At 43.4% G+C, this 14,869-nt stretch overlaps 1 protein-coding gene across 1 annotated transcript in view; it reads right to left on the reverse strand.

Annotated features, from left to right (window-relative positions):
- LOC139536511 (protein phosphatase 1 regulatory inhibitor subunit 16B-like) overlaps positions 1–14,869 on the reverse strand; it is a 138,835-nt gene that overhangs the window by 92,696 nt on the left and 31,270 nt on the right. The window lies entirely within an intron of this gene.

A 14,869-nucleotide genomic window follows, 5' to 3' on the forward strand; every position in this document is an offset into this window, starting at 1 on the left:
CCACCTCACTAGAAAGAGTACCCACCTCACTAGAAAGAGTACCCACCTCACTAGAAAGAGTACCCACCTCACTAGAAAGAGTACCCACCTCACTAGAAAGAGTACCCACCTCACTAGAAAGAGTACCCACCTCACTAGAAAGAGTACCCACCTCACTCCCTACTGTAGTACACACTCGTCCCAGTCCCAAGACAGGCAGTCAACAACACTAGTTAATGGGTACAAAAATACAGACTCTACCTACATTACACTACTAGTGTTCAAACATTCAAAATCAACAATTTCCTCTTACTGTATATAAACAGTACCAAAAAAAAATGCTAATAAAATCTTCGTCAGGTTTTTACCCGTCCACGTTTTCCAAAAACTCTTAAATATCTAAAGAAAGAATGGGGTGTCAGCTATGACATGGCATCTTGAGTTTGAAAATATCTATTTTGGTTATTGAATTACAGTATGTATGTAAAGTGAATTTACACCCGGTAACGAAATGACATGAGTCCCTGATCTGTACTACAGAGAAATGCATAATTATGGTTATGAATGTCATTCTCCTCATGTTTCAGAGGTCTGGTAATCACAGCGCAGCACAGTAGAGTACAGTACAATACAGCCGAGTAGGGTCGAGTGTAGTTCAGTTCAGTACAATATACTGTGTTATTAAAACTTGTGAAACATACGTCGATGATAGCTTTGATATTTGGTCCGGTTCGGTCCGTCTGTAGACGTTAACATCAAGTTTCAAAATACTTCTCAACATCCATGGACGTCCGGTGCTCAGTGGGTGAGGACGCTGGTTAAATTAAATAGAAAGTGAGGGGGCTCATGGGTAGGTGTCAGTAAGAGCTGGGAGAGGGGAAATTAACTGGAGGGAGAGGGGAGGAGGGGTTGTCCAGACTTACTGTTTCAACACTCTTGGTTTGACCACCAGAAAAAAACTGTTATATGCCAGTGGAAGTGAGGACAGTAGCAGGTGGCCCAACTGTGGTTTATGACTATTATCATTTCCCATCGCAGCCAATTCAGTTACAGTAATTCCGTCTCAGATTTTTTGTTAACTCTGTTAATTTAGGTAACGGAATTACGAGTTTTAATTTGATAAACAAAATTGATATCAGTTAAATCCCTATAATTAATTGATGTCTACCTTTGTCTTGTTACGTCTGTGAACTTGCGTTTATCCTTCCTCCTCACATGGGGGGAGAAATTAGAAAATATATTGAAGATATGTGGGTTTCTAGTAACGTAATTACAAGGCAAAGTTTTTAAACATACAGAAGGCAAATCATTTCTCCAAAACTAAATATAATTGTTGGATGGGGTCTTTACGTCAACATTGTGTTTTGATGTATTTCTGATACCATAAGACTTTCTGGGAGATGTTCTCTAAAATACCTCTTTTCCCTCGGTTTCTCTAGAAAGCAAAGCCTTTACTTAATGCCTCATTTTTAAGATGGAGAATGGTTGAAAAATAGATATCTATGCCTTCAATTCCCAAAAAGTATAAACTCTTAGTTTTCATTTGACACCCAATTTGATATGCAGCTATGAACTTAACATGTTGGTACTCATGGGTCCTTTTGGATGGAAATACCCAGAAGCCCTTTGGTTTTGTAGTAACCAGCTCTGTGATAAGTAGACTTACAAATAACCAGCCTCAGACTTCCGGCTGCTGCAAGCTCTCAACAACAAACCAATAAATGACGTGTCTAACTAAAGCAACTGGCGCATAACAGAGAATAGATGTGCCTCAATTCATCAAAAGATGGGGAAGTTTGTTTACTTATTATTTCCCCTGTTCAATGCGATTTCGTCTGAACTTTCCATTTGTGAGCAAAATCATACCCTAACCGTTGTTCATTTCTCTGGTACGCCGTTGAAACCAGACGACTGTCAGACGTCAGCCTCAGTACATTCATTAGACTCCGGTAACCACATCCTGCCCTGAACCCTACTCATCCCACAGTATGTCTCACTCCCTCACTGACTGTTCACCCACAACACACGATCAGTCAGGTGGATGGTTGTGACTGTCAATTCAACTCAGAAGCCGATCTTGCTCGCACTGGCCACGAATACTTCATGAACAGTCTGTCATGAGAGACGGGCTGCTATAATAGAAATGGCACACATGGTCAAAACTCCATCACCATCGGATAGACTACCTATCCTCAAAAGGCTATACAATATCTGCAAGGGAAATCGTACCGAGGCACGGACTTGGACATCCTCCAACTAGCCATGGTGTGACAGTGCAAGGGGTCTACGCTGTCTAGGTGGTCGGGCGTAAGCAATGACTCCAAAAGGTAAAGGCACAAGGGACAGGAGCGCAGTGCAAACAAAAAGAGGCTTTTATTAAGAAAAAGCCAATTCAATCCTGGCCCTTTCAGAGCTCTACAGGGTCAGACTTTTAAAACGTTGAAAACCGAAGCATGAAGTCGACAGGACTTGTCAAAAGCTCAAAAAGCTCCAAATCATTTCGGTCGTACTCACACCTCACGTGACGGTGCACTCTCCAAAACACTCTCTCCTTGAAGTCTTTGGGCAATTAGAGTGCCGCCATACCCTCTTTTAAGGAACAGTGCTCAGCTGGAGGTCCATTCCCCTAGCAACCATTCCTCATGCTGGCTATACTTGACCCTGCTGTACCACACGTGGTTTATGATCAATATGAGCATCCGTTTCCCATTGGGGATTCAATCTAGTTAGTATCATCTCTCATAGAGGCCAAACACAAATCTGTAAATTAAGAGGCCTATATTTGCCACAGTCCAGGTCACAGATCTTAGGTAGTTGGTCTCACGGAGTTTCCATCTAGAAAACAGCACAGAACACCTCCGTGGCTGAAACCCGTGCAACCAACCGAAGCTCTCTCGCAACACGGACAGGAAGACGGCTGCAACCCAATTCCTCTCTACTGTCATGTTGTGCGTGCAAGGCCAGTAGCAGCGAACTTCAGAGAGAGAAAGAACAGTGTATGCGCGCATTCTCTAAAAGCAGGCAGGTGTACTTCCTCCAACCACCCTTTCTCAAATCCGACGACTGTGCTTTGCCAGATAGGAGGTCAGTGGAGACGAGGGAAACAATCGCAAGCAAACACAAAATCACCTGTAGGAGGCGCCTTCAACTGTTCGGCAGCAAACGCACGATGGGCCAAACAGACAACGGGGCTAGCAGAAACATGGTCCCACCTCACACGAGACATCTCGGTATCTACGACCCTATTTTCTGTCAGAATGTCATAGCCATGTGTAACAGTGTCATACAGTACAGTAGCTACGTGTAGGCATAACTGTGTCAGGTATGTGCACTGTTTGTAGTGTGTCTCGTCTCCCGCCTCACAATATTCTCCACAAAATTGTATTACAGTCATGACGCTAGTTAGAGAGTTGCTGCCTTAGCACGAATCAAATGTGCCGCCACAATTCTACACAATATGAATTATGAGTGGGGATAACTGTTCAACAGCTTAAATTACCAACCATTTTGGAAGATAATTAACACAGTCGGACATGGTTCCATGTCTTGGCTTGTCAATCACTTTTCAATAACCATCAAATGATAAAGCCTGAAATCAAGTGGTGCTGTTGTCTTTGTGCCAACCTTTAAAAAAAAAACACATTCACCGGTTTTTCTTTAAGTGACGAGGGAGAAACGGAACAGAAGGCATTCATTTTACAGCGCAGTGGGTTTAACCATGACGTCAAACTGGGAAATAGAAGCGCACTGACGCAGTTCAATCTGTGCTAGATTTCTATATTTTAAATGGCACAGAAGAAAGTCCCAATGGATATGGCTCAGGAGACTACTGGGGTGTGCGTGGACACGTTTTACTATACTTGTGAGTACCAGAAGTCCTCACAAGAATAGTAAACACACTAAAATTCAGAGACTTGTAAAAAAAGGTTATTTTAGGGTTAGGAGTTAAGTTTAGGGAAAATGGGAGTTTTTTAATGAGAATCAATTATTGGTCCCCAAAAAGTCCTCACAAGTATAGTAAGACACAGCTGTGTGTGTGTGTGTGTGTGTGTGTTCTCAACTGGGCCTTTCAACGGATTTCCCCTCAAGTGGTTTTTAACTGTTCTACCACAGGGGAAAATCATGTAGATGCATAACGCAGTAACTAACACACACACACACACACAGCTGTGAGTTTCCTCTTAAGGATGTTAAACAAGGCCTGAAACATGTCTTGTGAAGTTGGCTGGAGGTATTAGCAGGCGAAGCGGGCAGTAAAGTGAATTACCGTCTCTCATGCTGTGTGACAAATAAGAAAATGTCCACTGTTTGTCCTGCTCAGTCTGAACGCTAAATAGCGTCAACACAGGGGATGAGGGCCTGCCTCTGATCAAATCACAGGGAGAGTAATCACATTACCTACAGTGATCCTCACCACACACACAGAAACCTGCTGTACTTTAGCCAACTGCTGCTGCCAGTCATACACCCTTCTGTTTCTCCTTGCCCTGTATAAAACTAGACAGTGATTGTGTGCGCACATTCTACAGACATCAGAGAAATGGTTCCGGAGAGTTTTAAACGTTTAACCCAGAATTCTGATCTCAAACAGAGGACCGTTTGGGCTTACCCGGTCATTGTTAAGGACGGTCCAATCAAATCACAGATTTAAAGCCAGAACAGATCGGATAAGACCAATAAGGCAGCAGATTTCAGAGTTAGCAGAATTGGCTCACAAAAAAAGCAGATTATTTAAATGAATCGGTTTCATCTCATGTTTATCACATATTCAAATGAGAGATGCTTTCAAATATTATTGTCAAAATATTACAAACTGGGCTATCTGGACACTGACAGTTTTTTTTGTCCTGCAGGGTCATTGTGGTCCACTCTTACTAATCACCACTGCTAGGCTAGTACAAGTCCACTCCTACTGTACTGAGCAGCACATGTAGTGGTCCAACTACCTGCCGTCTGTCCTCCTCTCTAATATCTCTGTTACGCGTTCGACAGACTCCACGGAGATGGAAGATTCGGAGCGAAACAAAGTACGCGAATGTCAGTTCACGGCACACAATCGGCACACAATCGGCGGCTCCTTGTAAAACGTAGTCCTGCCTACGTCGCTCGCAACAGATTCTTTGCGCAGCTCCAAATCCGGGACTGTATGGAGAGTTCATCGGGATGCCGTGGGGGCAGTGTTGTGTGGGCAACGAAGATGCGCTGCTTGGTTTCTTGATCCGATATACATAGGCTATGCATCAGAGTAGCATTTTGAATTCATAACCAAATATAATCTCAGCGACTACTTAAACAATAAACCAAACATTGTGGCCTTATTAGAATCCCCTCAAAAAGGTATTTTGTTGAGAAACATTAACTACGTGAAGCGGAAAAGGTGTTTATCCCCTCAGTGATATGACGACATTCTATTTTTAGCTGATATGGGAGCAAATGCATGGAAGTAGCATATCAAATTGAGATAATGCTATAGGTTACATAGGCAAGTATAAGAATCTTTGCAGGGCATAGTATACGTAAGTATAAATCTGATTATTGCACATGCAGATGTGGGAACCTAAAAAAGGCGAGCTAGCTTGCTAAGTTTTTAGCCAGACTAAAGCCAGCTAGCTACTAGATGACGGTGACTCCTCCTTGCTTTCACCACAACTGAGAAAACAAAAGAAAGCTGCTATCGCCCCCTTGTGAATGGTAGTCTAGGAAACACAGACTGGAGAGGGTATCGTGTTACCAAAAGGTGACTGCCGCTCCAAAGCACTAGATCTTTGCCTTCCCACTCACCAAGTGCCCTTTTGAGTGATGGTAAACGAAGAAAAAAAAAGAAGTGTCTTCTCAATGTCAACTGCGTTTATTTTCAGGAGACTTAACATGTGTAAATATTTGTATGAACATAACAAGATTGAACAGCTGAGACAAACACTGAACAGACATGTGACTAACAGAAATTGAATAATGGATCCCTGAACAAAAGGGAGGGGTTAAAATCAAAAGTAACAGTCAGTATCTCGTGGCCACCAACAGCATTCAGTACTGCAAGTACTTCTCCTCCTCACGGACTGCACCAGATTTGCCAGTTCTTGCTGTGAGATGTTACCCCACTCTTCTACCAAGGCACCTGCAAGTTCCCGGACATTTCTGGGGGGAATGGCCCTAGCCCTCACCCTCCGATCCAACAGGTCCCAGACGTGCTCAATGGGATTGAGATCCGGGCTCTTCGCTGGCCATGGCAGAACACTGACATTCCTGTCTTGCAGGAAATCATACACAGAACGAGCAGTATGGCTGGTGGCATTGTCATGCTAGAGGGTCATGTCAGGATGAGCCTGCAGGAAGGGTACCACATGAGGGAGGAGGATGTCTTCCCTGTAACGCACAGCACTGAGATTGCCTGCAATGACAACAAGCTCAGTCCGATGATGCTGTGACACACCGCCCCAGACCATGACGGACCCCCCACCTTCAAATCGATCCCGCTCCAGAGTACAGGCCTCGGTGTAACGCTCAATCCTTTGACAATAAACACAAATCTGAGCATCAACCCTGGTGAGACAAAACCGCGACATGTCAATGAAGATAACTTTTTGCCAGTTCTGTATGGTCCAGCGACGGTGGGTTTGTGCCCATAGGCGGCGCTGTTGCCGGTGATGTCTGGTGAGGATCTGCCTTACAACAGGCCTACAAGCCCTCAGTCCAGCCTCTCTCAGCCTATTGCGGACAGTCGGAGCACTGATGGAGGGATTGTTCGTTCCTGGTGTAACTCGGGCAGTTGTTGTTGCCATCCTATACCTGTCCCGCAGGTGTGATGTTCGGATGTACCAATCCTGTGCAGGTGTTGTTACATGTGGTCTGCCACTGCGAGGACGATCAGCTGTCCGTCCTGTCTCCCTGTAGCGCTGTCTTAGGCGTCTCACAGTGCGGACATCGCAATTGATTGCCCTGGCCACATCTGCAGTCTGCATGCCTAAGGCACATTCACGCAGAGGAGCAGGGACCCTGGGCATCTTTCTTTTGGTGTTTTTCAGAGTCAGTAGAAAGGCCTCTTTAGTGTTCCGTGACCTTAATTGCCTACCGTCTGTAAGCTGTTCGTGTCTTAACAACCGTTCCACAGGTGCATGTTCATTAATTGTTTATGGTTCATTGAACAAGCATTGGAAACAGAGATTAAACCCTTTACATTGAAGATCTGTGAAGTATATATTTTTACAAATTATCTTTGAAAGACAGGGTCCTGAAAAAGGGATGTTTCTTTTTTTGCTGAGTTTATATACTAAAAAATAACTATCATTTTTTTTTGTATACAGTTTTTGTCGTTGTTCTGAACCCATTGCTCCCAAGTCGGCCTGACATCAAGTTCGCCACCCCCCACCCCTACCTCGTCCATTGATCTGCCCTGTACAGAGCTCGCTTAAGCCCGGATGGGCCTTTCTTCCCCTGGCTGCCCAGTACGGATATTGCAAGTGCCTGGTATCCAAACATGCATGGCTTGAGCTGCGGTCACCGGTCATGTGTATGTAGCAAGCTACCTAGTTTAAATATCAACAATACTACCACAGCAGCATAACTTCGTATATACATAGTATATGGTGTTCAGCTATATATCTTTTTTTCAATAGTTAACAGACTTGCCTATTTAAATTAAGGTTAAGAACAAATTCTTATTTACAATGACGGCCTAACCCGGCCAAACCCTCCCCCAACCCGGACTACGCTGGGCCAATTGTGCGCCGCCCTATGGGAATCCTGATCACGGCCAGTTGTGATACCTGTGTTTGAACCCGGGTCTGTAGTGATGCTTCTAGCACTGCGATGCAGTGCCTTAGACCGCTGCGCCACTCGGTCACTTGAGAACATCATCAGTACTCTGTCCGGTTAGCTAACACGCGCAGCAGAGAGAAAAGACAGAGAGGAGAGGTTGCATCTAAGACGATCTGACCCAACTGCCATTAACACAGGTAGTCTAGACTCTAGCTGAACACCATATACTAAAACATCCACACAAGCTACTAGCCAGCCATCATATCATCAGTTAGAAGATGAATATTAATATTATGAAATTATTATAAGAGCATTGAAGATAAATTGGTAAAGAGAAAAAAATGGATAACTAGCAGATTTACAATCAACACCAATGATCAGCTGACAGCCTCCTCTCTTTTTCTGATGTCTTCAGGAAGCACTGTGACAGGCTTGCTTACCATTTGTGATGAGTGGGAGTGTTGTTGCAGAAATACATAGGAAATACATTATTCTCTACAGAGGCAGTTCGTATGTTATGAATTTCGAGATGAATTATTATGCCGGGCGGGTACCCTTTTTTCATTTTGAGCACCTGCCCCCTGAAAGGTCTGTGCACCGCCCTGGCTGGATCCCTGTCATCACCTTCGCTCTGCCACATCCAGCAGATCAACAGTGTGGCCATCTTATTAAACTCACACAGATCAGTAGCGCATGCCCGGCCCATGGTCATCCTATTTCCACCCATGGGATGACCATCCGATCATCCTATATATATCACACAGATTGACGACCCCCCCCCCCCCCCCCGCCACAGCTCTCACTCTCCATGTTCCCACCTGACAGAAATCAATAAACCTAAAATGGATGATTGGGACAAATACGATGTGACTACACAAGAGCTGAGAGAAAGAGAGCTGCACCGGGACGGGGCTGAGATACGGTTTAAAAAACATGCTTCTATCATCACATAGTGGAGTTAAGAAAAAAAAGACAAAAGACATTTGCACCCCAAATATTAATCCAAGTTATTCATTATTTTGTGACTGTGCAACTTTCTTTAGTCGAAGTTCACGGGCAGTCAGGTCTACTTTTTGGGGTTATTACTCAGTCAGCACCTACACTTCACTGAGAGGCAATTGCAAAAATAAGAAAGTGGGAGGGGCTATGGGTCCCGACCCCATCAATCATAGGGTTTTTCCTGGGCGACAGCGGAGGGGAAATTGCAGACTGTAGTAGGGTAGAGCTGGTGCCACTGCCAGCTGTGCAGTGAGGGGGCACAGCATTGTATTATAAATAGTTCCAGTCAAGAGTTGCAAGGGTTCTCTCTCTCGCTCTCTCCTCCTCCTCCTCCTCCTCCTCCTCTCTTTCCTTGTTCAATGCATATCTGTCAGAGGCAGGGGGAAAGAGGCAGAGTGACAACCACTTTTCAGTGGCAGGCGCACACGCGCCAGGGTTGGGCAATATTACGATAGCATCGTCTAAATCGACGATGTTTTGTATTTGAATCTACTTCATTCAATGCTGGACACCTAATGGAACACAGCTTCTTTTTTTTTTTTTTTACAGATCGACTTAATGGTGTTCTTGAAACACTATTGAAATAATAATTAGAAATGATTATGTCAGATTGATCAAATGTATTCAGGTAATCATGTTTCGACTCAATTAGGGGCTCCCGAGTGGTGCAGCGGTCTAAGGCACTGCATCTCAGTACAAGAGGCGTCACTACAGTCCCTGGTTCAAATCCAGGCTGAATCACATCCAGCCGTGATTGGGAGTCCCATAGGGCAGCGCATAATTGGTCCGGGTTTGGCCGTCATTATAATTCAGAATGTGTTCTTACTGTAACTGACTTGCCTAGTGAAATACAAATACTGTACCTCCAAAATTAATCAATTTTGACCCCTTACTGTTGACCCCCTCACTTTGCTGGAAGCTACTTTACTAAGGAAAAATGTACTTGCTATGACTGTGATATGTGGTTGTCCCATAAAGTTATCTTAAACAAGCTCTAAATCGTGTTTAATGCACTCTGTTAGTGAATTTTTTTGCAGTACTGCTTAAACTAGAGGATAGGAACCAATTTCAGCGAGTTTCAAGCATGAAATTGAAAAAAAACACTTTTCCTTAAACAAGCTCTAAATCGTGTTTAATGCACTCTGTTAGTGAAATTTTTTGCAGTACTGCTTAAACTAGAGGATAGGAACCAATTTCAGCGAGTTTCAAGCATGAAATTGAAAAAAAACACTTTTCCTTAAACAAGCTCTAAATCGTGTTTAATGCACTCTGTTAGTGAATTTTTTTGCAGTACTGCTTAAACTAGAGGATAGGAACCAATTTCAGCGAGTTTCAAGCATGAAATTGAAAAAAAAAACTTTTCCTTAAACAAGCTCTAAATCGTGTTTAATGCACTCTGTTAGTGAATTTTTTTGCAGTACTGCTTAAACTAGAGGATAGGAACCAATTTCAGCGAGTTTCAAGCATGAAATTGAAAAAAAACACTTTTCCTTAAACAAGCTCTAAATCGTGTTTAAAGCACTCCGAACTGTAAGTCGCTCTGGAAAGTGTTGACTAAAGGACTAAAATGTAAAAGTAAATTGTGTCAGTTCTAGCTCTTTGAGTTGCATTCATCCTAACTACTGATTTAACACTCAAGTTCTATTTCCAATAAAAAAAAAGCTCATCCGTGAACTTCTCTGCCGGTTCTTAAAGGTAGCATTCGCTAAAGTACAGTGAGCTAAGCACAGACCAGTTGAACTACAATGACATTCTCAGTAACGGTTACATAAACTTTGTAGTCTTTTGACCAAACAATTTGGTCAGTTAATTTCTACATGAACGAATCTGGCGCACATCAATTTCCACCGAGTTAAGTAAAGAGATAATTACATTCCGCCATGAAGCATGAATTGAGATGAGATGGGGCAAAACTTAAGTGCTGCCCTTGTCGATGGTGCGGACATTTAGCGTCAGGTAGCCTAGCGGTTAAGAGTGTTGGGCCAGTAACTGAAAGGTTGCTGGATTGAAACCCCAAGTCACAAGGGGGGGGGTGGGGATCTTCCATTCTGCCCTTGAGCAAGCCAGTTAACCACCGACAACAACTGCTCCCAGGGTGCCGAGGACGTGGACCTCGATTAAGGCAGCCCCCCCATACTCTCTGATTCAGAGTTGGGTTAAATGCGGAAGACATTTCAGTTGTGCAACTGACTAGGTGTCCCCCTTTCCCTTAACGCAAGAGAGCAATGTACAACATACGAAGCGGAGAAATCCACCGAAGCACTGAACTACGTCCAGTCAGAACTCTCCCTCTCACCGTTTTATGCACGCTTTCTAACAGTTCTATCTCAAAAAGTTATTTGAATAGCCTAAAAACGTAAGGTAGCCAGGCGCCTAATAATGACAGAGAACAAACAATATCAATGGCCTATAGAGAAATCAAATGGCGCGTTTAAATCGAGAGAGATAAGAGTGCAAGAGAGGGAAAGAGCACTCGCACGAGAGAAATTAAAACCATTCGACCACAAATAACAAAATTCGAACAAATAAATATATATCCAATATATACATTGGCAAATTCAATTCAATTTAATTACAAACTTCATTGTAAATAGAGATATCAAAATAGCACGACAACCTAGTGAAAAATCAAAGAATTCAAAAAAGGATTACCAACGTACAAACTCTGTGACCATAGCCTGGCAATAGAGACAGGCTATATTTCTTCTCTCTGAAGGTCAGAGAAGAAAGACTTTGTAAGCACTGTGGGTCGGGTGAAGTAGAGAATGAGCGTCACTTCCTACTCAAAATGACTCAACCAAAAGTACTTATCTCTTGAAATTGAAATAAAGAATTGCAGGATTTCTTGAACTGCCTGGCGAGGAGAAAATCTGTAGTTTCTTAGAAGAAAACGTAGAGACAGTAGATCTTGCTGCAGATTATGTCCTGGCCTGTCATAATATAAGAGAAACAATAGATCCCCCACCATGTCATACACATGAGCCCTTGTACATTTAATATCTCCTCTGCAAAAAATGATTCGTTGTTAGGACTTAACAAAATGGCCGCCTAAAGTCGGCAAGACGTTGCGTCATGGTCCCATGGATGTCCTCGGGAATATCACCGGGACGTCCTGGGAACGAGACAAATGTCCCCCAAAAGAACGTTCCTTTCGGACCATTACACAACGCTCTTAGAACGTTCTCAGAACGTCAGTGGGATAGCGTCACACCGGAACCCTTAAGGGACCTAATAGGAACGTCGCCGAATGTCCTCAGGACCTCCCGTTTGCCAATTGTCGCTGTTTGTTTGATTTTTTTGTGTATTATTATCCATATAGAATTGTTTTTGTTGATATATACTAGTATTATTGCTGCTCAAACATATTGTTCATTGTTGTAATACTTCCTATACATTGCTCTTTGTGGCAACCACCCATTCATGGCAACCACCCATTCATGGCAACCACCCATTCATGGCAACCACCCATTCATGGCAACCACCCATTCATGCCAATGAGCATTTATTGAATTAAACTGAATTGAGAGTGAAAGAGAGATGGAGAAAGTGAGAGAGGCCAAGAGACTGTGGACATGACAGCTTTGAAAACACACAATGGCCCTCAGTCAGTGGCGGTCGGTGCCGTTTAAGATGAGGGAGGACCATTTCTTATTTCTATTACAGCATATTGATGACTGGCATTCATATTCCATTGACCCAGCTCAATGTAGGCTACTACATGATACAAACATTCTCCCTATACCCATTATGATGTTGCTATAAACTAGCCTACAAAAATAAACATTTACAACATAGGTGCACAGGTGGAGATATTTTTTGTAATCAAAGTGACAGACATTGACACCTTCAATACTTCCTTGCACACTATTGCCTGTCTCTAGCTGATCTAGGGTGTAATCATTAGTCCAACCGTTACAAACAAGAGTTTCCGTTGTACAAATGAATGTATGTTTATCCCGTTTCGTTCCATTTGCTTCCGTTTAAGAAATGTCTTGAATACACCCGTGATCACCCGCACACACGGTTCAATTTTAAATTGCAGCCATATACAAACAGCACGATCACTTTGCTCATTGCATAATTACCTCTCGTATCTACGTGCTCTCCTCCTCTCACCTTTTCCCTTTGCTTCTGGACTTCATTGCACAACACAACAGCTGTCTGTGACCAAGCAAAAGAAATAACTTCCCAAGCCAAACCTTCATACCATAACCGCTACACACATGTTTTATTTTATCTGCTACACACAACCTACATCGTTGTCACCATATTAGCTAATGACATAGTCAACATAGCTACTAGAACTATCACGTTAACAATTACACCGGTGGGCCCGGTGGCAATACATTTATAAAACCAGAAGCTTACCTTGACTTGGAAGAGCTCCAGTGTTGGATAGCCATAGTCAGCTAGCTAACATAGCATCCCTCACCGTTTGAGCCGAGTGTTTGAGTAGCTAGTTGAATTCCCTGGCTAAGTAAAAAAATAAAAACTTAAATATAGCCAGCTCTCTCTCACTTCTCCTTCATTTTTGGGGAAACTAATTTGTTCAAAACTGTTCAACTATTGTCTCTGAGTCAACTACTCACCCCATTTTATGCACTGCAGTAATAGATAGCTGTATCTTATGCTTTCAGTACTAGATTAATCCGCTGACTCTTTTATTGGGTGGACAACAGGTCAGTTCATGCTGTAAGGGCTCTGATAGGTTGGAGGGCGTAAGTCTACGGAAGGAGACGAGAACCACGACTGTCCTAGGTTTTGTATCGAAGTCGATGTACACTGAGGAGGACGGAAACTAGCTGTCCTCCGGCTGCACCATGGTGCTACCACAGAGAGTGCTGTTAAGGCTATTGCAAAACTGTGTGTTTTAATTCATTTTTTGCTGACGTGAATATATTTAGTACTGTTATTCTTAAGATTAAACTGTTTCCCTATTTTTATGAAATTCACTAAGGAGGATGGTCCTCCCCTTCCTCAATGTCTGTGTTAGTGCAGCTGAGAGGGGTAGGACTCCCCTTAGCCCACCCAGCCCAGGTGGTATGTTCCAGGCCACTGCCTGGGTCTGCCTAGCTAGGTCTGTTCTTTCTCCAGGCCCCACTGATTCATGTAAATCACCACCTAACACCAGTCGGACAAACTGATATTCTCCCTCTCAGATTAGTGTGTGATACCCTGTTAAAACCATGTACTAGAAGCATTACATTTTACTACGGAGTATATTTAGTAATCGTATTGCGTCAAACACTTATTTTACTTTCATGTTTAAACTTCAAAGAAACAACCTGTCAATCATTTAAGATCACATTTGGTTGAATTCTTTAATGTGCTGTTCATGTGAAATGGGTGACCTGATTTGGTTTAGTCAATGAGAAGCCATGTTAAGTTTTTAGCCTATCACATGAACTGGGTTAGCTGTTGCACGGGAGTTTAGGGCCCCGAACGGGTGATTCTGCACATGAGAGAAGAGGGCGACGGACACTTGTTGTTGAGCTTAAAAATGTTCACATCTTTAAAGGTTACAAATTGCATTTAGCAACAAAAAAAAGACTGTTGCATGGGGCTACAGTACAGTACCTAACGATGCCTCTCTACCAGACAAACTCAATGCCTTTTATGTACACTTCGACAAAAACAACACAGAGCCATGCGTGAGGGCCACCGCTCATCCGGAAGATTGGGTGATCTCTCTGCTCGAGGCCGAGGTTTTTAAGCGGGTCAATACTCTTCAGGCAGCAGTGTCAGATGGTATTCCACAGAGGGTCTTCGGGGCATGCGGAGACCAGCTGGCAGGCGTTTTCACTGACATTTTCAGCCTCTCCTTATCCAAGTCTCTAATCACCATGTTTCAATCTGACTTCCACAATTCCTATCCCCAAAAACAGCCTACAGGGAGGAAGTCAGAGACAACAACAGCCTCTCCCTCAACATTAGCAAGACCAAGGAGCTGATCGTGGACTTCAGGAAACGGGGGCGGGTGCACACCCACATGCATGGGTCAAGAGTTTCAAGTTCCTCGGTGTCTACATCACCGAGCACTTATCATGATCCTCTCACACCAGCACAGATGTGAAGAAGGCACAGTAGTGCCTCATCTCCATCAGGAGGCTGAAATGTTCTTTATTTCTTTATTTTT

The sequence above is a fragment of the Salvelinus alpinus genome, chromosome 12 (genome assembly GCF_045679555.1).
Source record: "Salvelinus alpinus chromosome 12, SLU_Salpinus.1, whole genome shotgun sequence".
Taxonomy (NCBI): domain Eukaryota; kingdom Metazoa; phylum Chordata; class Actinopteri; order Salmoniformes; family Salmonidae; genus Salvelinus; species Salvelinus alpinus.